This window comes from Cyphomyrmex costatus, unplaced genomic scaffold, assembly GCF_001594065.2.
Source record: "Cyphomyrmex costatus isolate MS0001 unplaced genomic scaffold, Ccosl1.0 scaffold415, whole genome shotgun sequence".
NCBI classification, from domain to species: Eukaryota; Metazoa; Arthropoda; class Insecta; order Hymenoptera; family Formicidae; genus Cyphomyrmex; species Cyphomyrmex costatus.
The window spans coordinates 289848-297848 of NW_017278373.1; positions in this window are offsets into that span (position 1 = coordinate 289848).

An 8001-nucleotide genomic window follows, 5' to 3' on the forward strand; every position below is an offset into this window, starting at 1 on the left:
CAAAATTAGAGAACTGAATTAAAGTCATTAAAAATCTTCGCATCACCTATTAAAGTTTGAGGTCCGTTCAATGAATCAGCGATGAGCAAACTATTTTATGGGATTTTATTGAAACGAATATTAATTTAATTAACAATTTTCTGAAAGCGTTTTGAAATATTTCTCGAAAAGTTATATAGAACAGTTCCAAAATACACTTTGAAATGTTTCTGCACGAGTTTTTAGATCCAGCAGTTTATGAATATATCTCTTTAAAATTGTAAATAGCTACTAATTAAAAGATCGTTATAAATTGGCAGTATATAATTAATAGCAGTAATAAAGCTAGGTGCAAACTTTCTTAAAAACATATAAATAAGAAAAGGTGGAAATATGAAATCTCATTTAATCACATTAAACACAATTTTATATATCGTACATTCTATAATAATATATTATTATGATTAAGGGTTAAATTTAAATCCATTTTCTACAGAGTTATATCAATTTCATTCTAATATAGCAAATAAATTTCCAATTATTTTAAGAAAAATAAAATTAAATAACGTTATAAATGAATTAATTCTGACTTATTTACAAATTTTGAAAAAAATACCTGCACCTACCTTTTATTTATTTACCGATCTTTAATTACAACTTCTAAATAGAGAGAATTCATAATTTGGATTTTTTAAATATTATTTATCGTTCGTTATCAAACATCATTTTCTTTTGAGAAACATATTGTATAGCTCTTAATTTACTATTCCTCTGCCTTAGAAGAGACTGTTATACATAGATCTTCGCATCGTCGTCTCCTCTCAAATATTTGTGAACGTTTCCGTTGAACATTCGTATGGCAAGAAATGCCATTTGCTCGCGATTTGTCGAATGCTGCGCAGGATTTAACGACTTTTGAGGAAGCCAATGCGTCGTGTGCAAAAACGTCTCGAGTGCAGTGCCAGTCCGCGGCTGATGCCGGTCTTTTTGCACTGGCTCTTGCCAGGGGATGGGCTTTGGCGGCCGTCTGAGCTAATTCTTATGCGATCGTAAATAATGTCGCGCATATATCAAAACTTACAGCGACTCCCCATCCCGGTGTCGCAGTCGACGTCGCCGTCTCCTACGGTAGTCCTATACGCCTCATCCCCGTTCTACCTGCATCTCTCACCCTGTCTTCCGTCGCGCCTCTTTCGCATTCCCCTTTACCATCTTTAGCATCATTTCTCTTCCTTTCCCCGTCACTTACCGCTCGAGCATTTGCACGTCTGCCAACGGCATTTATGGTTTGTCAGATTAAAGATACAATTCCGCGATCCTATTAATTAAGAAAGTTAATTACACCAGAATTCAATTTTCTTAATTGCTCATCGCCGAGTTTTCGCGCCGCTTGTGCTACGTAGCGGTACAATCTTGTCCGTTTGCGGCGCTATACTGCTACGTCCAGAAAGTCGGCAGAGAACCAAGGGATAGTCGAGGATTCCATCGAAAACGTCTCTCTCTCCTCTCTCTTAACCCCTTTTAATTTCACAATTTAAGCGCGGCACTTCATTCTTCTTGTCTCTCTTTTTTCGGTTACTTTGAGCTTGTCCCCTTTCGCTCCTCTTGCAACTAACTTTCGAGGGTATAAGAAAGGTACCGAGCAGACGAGCACGATGTATTTAAAACGATTTTTCGTAAATTTTTCATCGTAATTCATATTTTATCGCGATCCATTAAAATATTTCTCGCGCAAAGGATATTATACACATATCTACGTATATTAATATTTACAGTGTAATATGAAAATATCTTATCCTATAGGTACCTTTTTCTGGATGTAAATCTGGATAACTCACATCCGATCACACTTTTTCATGTGTTTTTATAGTGGTTAAAATATTTCTAAAAATCCACGAACGTACTTTTAAGCTTTTAGAACGAATGTCTATATACTTTATCTAAAAAAAAAAAAAAATAAAATGTAGTATATAGTAATTATTTTTGAAATTTTGAGAACCTTCCATGAATAAAAATCGATTGGACATTAATTATCTAAGTTTGTACGCAAAAGGTTAAACACGAACGAGCGGGGAAAAAGATTCATATATTGCTGATACAATTATTTATGAAAGCGCCTCAAGGAAATCGATTAAAATCTTTTAAGAAACTATAGGATAAACGAGCGTTAAATGTGATTCTGCAAATCAGAACATTTCGTACCGTTGTAGCGAGTTATGATATCACTTTTCGACGTCCTACGAATTCCCTGGAGCCTCGGTACGTCACCGGCTCAGTCTAGGCGATTCATGGATACTTCCAAGATATTTTAAATATATATCGAGCACGACGGACTGCGGAAGTTTGTAGAGAGTTTAATACCTAACAGCTCCCTAGACTGTCGTTTATACCGACTCCAAACTCTTCGCTCTTCTGGATCTCGCCTCTCATTTCTTATCGTGCTTTCCGTTCTTCTTACAGTGTCGCGTCTTTTTAACGTATACGATATTATTAAATTTTGTAACAGAAATACTCGCGCAAAGTGAAATCCGCGAGCTCCGACTTCCGTGGAATTCTACTAATTTTTCGCGCTCGCTGCCCATATCTACGCCACCGCGATGAGAGAGTTCTTAAATTGCGGGATCCATTTATTTCATTTAATACGACAATACACACTTTAACAGATACCTTCGGAGCTAGTTAAAGCGTTCATATCGGCTAGGTATAAGGTAGATTATAAACGGGGATTTAAACTAAGTCCTTAATCTTCTAACTTCCTCGTTTGTTATAGCGAGAATCATCCAAAATATTTTCCATTAATTATTCATCCGAGATCTATCTTTAATTATGCACAGTGTAATTATTTACGAATTTATCACGTGCGAATCATGCGAGGGAGCCGGAACATTGTGCATCCATTAACTAGAGATCTCCATTTTTTTTTCTGTATAACTTTGTACTCTTTTACCTCGCTTTAGACGTAACTCTCTGGTGCAAGCGGACAGTTTCCGAGACAGTGTCTAAGGAGTTGCTAAGAGCGAACGGATGAGTTAAAGTGCAACTTACTCGTGAACTTCCAACACTCATAAATCATTATGATTCCGCGCGGCTATAATGCGAGCACGTTCGCACTTATTATATGCTGAAATATACTTCATTAAAATTTGGGTCAATAATTAAGTGAGTATGGCGCATAAAAATTAAGAAAATAACTCTTGCTCGAATATTGGCGTTATATATATAATCATGAATATTTATAAATATATGCCGCTGGGAATTTTTCATTACTACGTTGTGTGTGGCAATTGTCTTCCCTTTTTTCAAGCTGGTCGTTCGAAAAAGTTATTGACTTGCAAGGGAAACTATTTGCTTGGGTTATATGACCCTTACTGGACCGCTATCGCAGATTGAAAATTAATTTTTAATTCCGCTCTCGCTCAGTCCGATAATCAATCCAGAGGGAAACTATTTGCTTGGGTTATATGACCGCTATCGCAGATTGAAAATTAATTTTTAATTCCGCTCTCGCTCAGTCCGATAATCAATCCCGTTATAATTAAGCGCGTGTTATTTTAAAATATATCGCAGTTAGTTTTCAGAAGAGCTTAAATACTTTGAGTGTGAAAACGGCGTTGAATAATAAAAGGTCGGAATATTTGGAAAAACAAGATTAATTGAAAATTGTGAAAAATTGAATAAAGGAATTATAGTTGAGGAAATTTAATTAATTATCAACAATTAGTTGCACTATTTCAATTTTTTTCCATAGGCCTATTTGTTTATATTGTATAAAGCAGATTTCATGCAATCATTTTAAGTTTCAGTTGATGATATATTTATAACGTTTTTGTAGTAAAATAATTTCATAATTTAAATTTTGCTAATGGCAGTAGCTATTTATAGTCGGTGATCCAAAATATAAATTTCTGATTTTTCTTAGCAAAACAATAAATTGCAATATCTTTAAAATAACTTTATTCTATAATTCTGTAATTATAATGCTGTAATTAATGCAATAATTTTTAATATACGAGAACAGGAGAAAATATTTTTAAAACGGTTTAAAAAAATAGATTTCCTCCAACATTTGAATTATCACGAAGTTGAAAAGACAACTGGAGCAGAAATGAGTAATATGTATAATCGAGCGTTTGCACGTCATTTGCATTTCGAATTGTCCATGCAGAAGATGCCAATTATATAGATGCTGTCAAGTGTTGCCGTATAAGCAATCACAAACCAATAATGATAGATTATTGTGCTCCTAGATGGTAAATGCATCGCACGTGCAAAGATTTTGCTTCCGCTTTAATCGACGCCGCGTGCAGTTCTGGTACGTATGCGTGCCACGTGTCAGGACATGCGTGTCGCATTCCCACTAACACGGACAACAATGTTCATGGTCGTGATCGTGAGCTCGATCGGTCGTGCGATTCATACGGCTTTCATACGAATACCTGATCGCATACTCTGGCTGTACGCAGACATGCCTCAGCAGCGTATTGTCGGCCGAATTCTGGAAATCGTCATTAATATGGTATAGTCGATCGTCATCGATTCTCAACAAACTCTGCGTATTAATAATTATTATATTATTATGTCAAATATAATGACGTAACATACAGAAAACCTATATTTTCGAGAGAACGATTTTGCTGAAGTATTTAAAAATTGAGCTAAATACAGATCTGAAAAAAATTTTGTTGATTCATTAAAATATTATTAATAATATTAAGATATTATATATTCAAGCATGATGAGCTATATTACAAAAAAATTTGATGTTCTAGCAACCAGTTTGAGCGTCCTGCAGAATTATTTTGAAAATCCAACAAAATCATTTTCAAATATTTTAACGAAACTATTCTTCCTGCGTATTTGTTATATTTTTAATAGATTATTAAAGAGCATTAGAATATTTAAACCTTATTATATTATTGAAAATACTTATAAGTTTAAAAGCGCTTATAGTCAAAAGAAATATTAAAACAATTTGATTATGCGCGCAATAAAAATAATATTCTTTGCAGCAACAAACATATTTAATAATGAGGTAATTTGATCGGCGTAATCGTAAAATTGAATTTACATCTCGCGATATATCATGTTATTCGTATCAAGAAATTAATTATTAATTTGTAATTAGTGAAATACACGTGCCTGAATCCAGACATTGGTGGAATTTTGATGACATATTGCTTATGCAATATGACTGACCATATCGACTCTTATACTACTGAATACGCGCGGTTCATCGAAAACCTCGCTACTGCATAGCAGTTTCATATTGATCCATTATTATTGCATCCAAATTAAACATTATATAACAATATTAAGGCCTACTTAGTGATATAATTTTCTTTTATATTTTTAAAATCGATATTGTCTTTCTCGAATATCGGAAGAAGAAATGGGGTTTGCGAAGTTTACTTTTGTAATACAAAGCGGACGTATTCTAGTCATTAAAGGATCAACGCCGCGTAATCAAAGAAGTCGTTACAAGCGTAATTTCAGAAAATAAAGTACCTGTTATCGGTTTCTTCGAAAAGTTTAGCTTTCGTTCTCGTTAATGTTCGTAAAGACGCGATTGGAATCTAAGCTTCAAAGGACCGCAGCGGTTGGAATTAAGGTTTTCTCCGTCATTAAGATTTTAACTACTTTTTACATTAACTAGCGACGCCAGCGATCGAGGATAGATGCATCTCGGTGTGTAAATATAGAGAGTGCAAAATGAATTCTTTTATTCTTATCGCTCTATCAATACTGGAGTAATTCATGTAGTATAGCAGTTTGATTAAAATATTTACTAATCTCTTTGGACTTTCTCTGTGACGTACGCAATCATCGTTGCTTTGCCTGGAAATATTTCCGATTCAATCTTGACAAAATCAATTGTCTCTATGCAAGCTGATTGCGTTTTACATTCTCGATACCATACGTGCAAAGCGCGCCGGGATGTATCATTGAATGAATCGTACAATGTGGGAGTTTTGAAGTCACCGCTACTTTTGGAATTTGTTAAATATCAGATTATTTGTAATTATTTTGTTATATGCAATTTATACGAGAGATTAGTTGTCTTGAATTAAGCACAATAATTTCGAAAGAAACTATTATCAGCTAGTTTATTTCGATATTTAGAATAAATATCTCTTCTCTCTGTCTCTCTCTTTCTCTCTTTTGTTACTTAAATTACATTTGACTCTATTAGTATAATAAATTTTTACCAGTTAAAATTGCTATTCTGAAAATGTAATGATAATTGGTAATATTTGCTATGCAAATTGTATCAAATTGATCTTTGTAACATCGTATTAAATAAATAGAGAATGAAAAAGAATGCGGTAGAGAAACGCGTATCGACATCCCTCAAACAACGCAATAATTAATGGATCTCTTGTAACACGAGAAAATCCATAATCCCGTAATCTTGAAGCGACATTGATTTACGATTGTGGGTGGTGTCATTATTCTCAAAAAGTATCAAGATTTCCGGCGCGTGATATTCAGATTCAATATCCTAATACGGCAATTTTTCAATGTCTGTTCATGCCAAGCGTTCCTGCCGACATGACACTCATTAGATGATATCGCGTGAAACCTCGTTAATTTGATACAGCACTCGTAAATATTCATACGATTACGTGAGCGATACAAGTACCGAAGTACGGCTGACGAGTGTAGCACTGACACTTGATTCTCTTTTTTTTTGCCTTTCTGTTACAGGGGAACGCACGGAAGCTATGCAACGTGACGCCGGATACGTCTCTTCCGGAAGTGACGTCAGGCACTGGCCCGGACTTCTGCTTCCGTTTTCATGGTTTCTAATACTCGCGCGCAACAGCCAAACTTTCTTGCTCTAGTGCACACCCGACAGTATTTCACGCTTACTTCTTGCCGTTTCCAACGCTGAAATGTACCTAAAATGCGACCAAGCAAATCTAGATTGTTAAGATAAACTTTTATGGATTCTAAGAACATAATTTATAAACCTCGTTATATGATACGTTGAATGAAGAGATTATACTCGTATTATCTAAAAATCGATTTCGATAAGAGCTATTTGAAGGATTCGAATTTATTTTCTACAATAATTGCAATATGTACAAAAGCAGGATAATAGAAAGCTTGATATAACTCGAAAGATATTTTTAAAAGTATTATAACCGTAGAATACAATTGTATCATAATGAGCAAGATTAGTAATAAAATAATATAATTGTTTAAATAGCGCGGATATATCAACGCAGTTTTAGAAAGTCAAAATTAATCATTTTTATTTGTAACATAGAATGGTGTGAAGAATAATTATAATTAGTTAGACTTTAAAGAAAGTATACATATACCTATGTGGAAATTATGACTCATTGCTTTGTAACTGAGAAATTGATTACGGCAAGATAATCAATGAGTAGATTCTATGACACATGTAAGCATGTTTGTAAGCATTTATTTTAAATGATCACACACCTATATAAAACCAGTTTTTGTTGTTACGAAACAATTTCACATGAAGAAAGGAATAAACATAAAATTATTTATATGTAGTTCAATACTTTTTCGTAATAATATATCATAATAAATAAATAAATGCTTTTATAAATGACTTTTTCACTCTCTTTCTCTCTCAGAAAATAATCTGTAAGCCCTGTGTCCACGGCGCTAGAACTCGGTCCGAATTCTTGGACCGAGAAATGTGTAATCAATTAACTTGCCGTTTTTCCATAAAAACTACATGTTGATTGGCTACACATTCCTAGAGCAAAGAACTCGGACCGAGTTCTAGCACCGTGGACACAAGGCTTTACTTTTGGATAAGGGTATACATTTTTTTCGCCGGCTGTATTTAAAAACCTCAACTTTTTCCTACTATAATTACGCAACAAATTTTATATATTTGCTCAATTTTCTAACTGCAATTATAAAATAAAAAATACGTTTTCTTTTTAAAAGAGTTTCACGCAAATGGAAACAAAGATAAAATGTTCTTATACAAGTTTTCTCGTATACTGTCTCGTAAATTTAGCTTCGTTCGCAAATAAT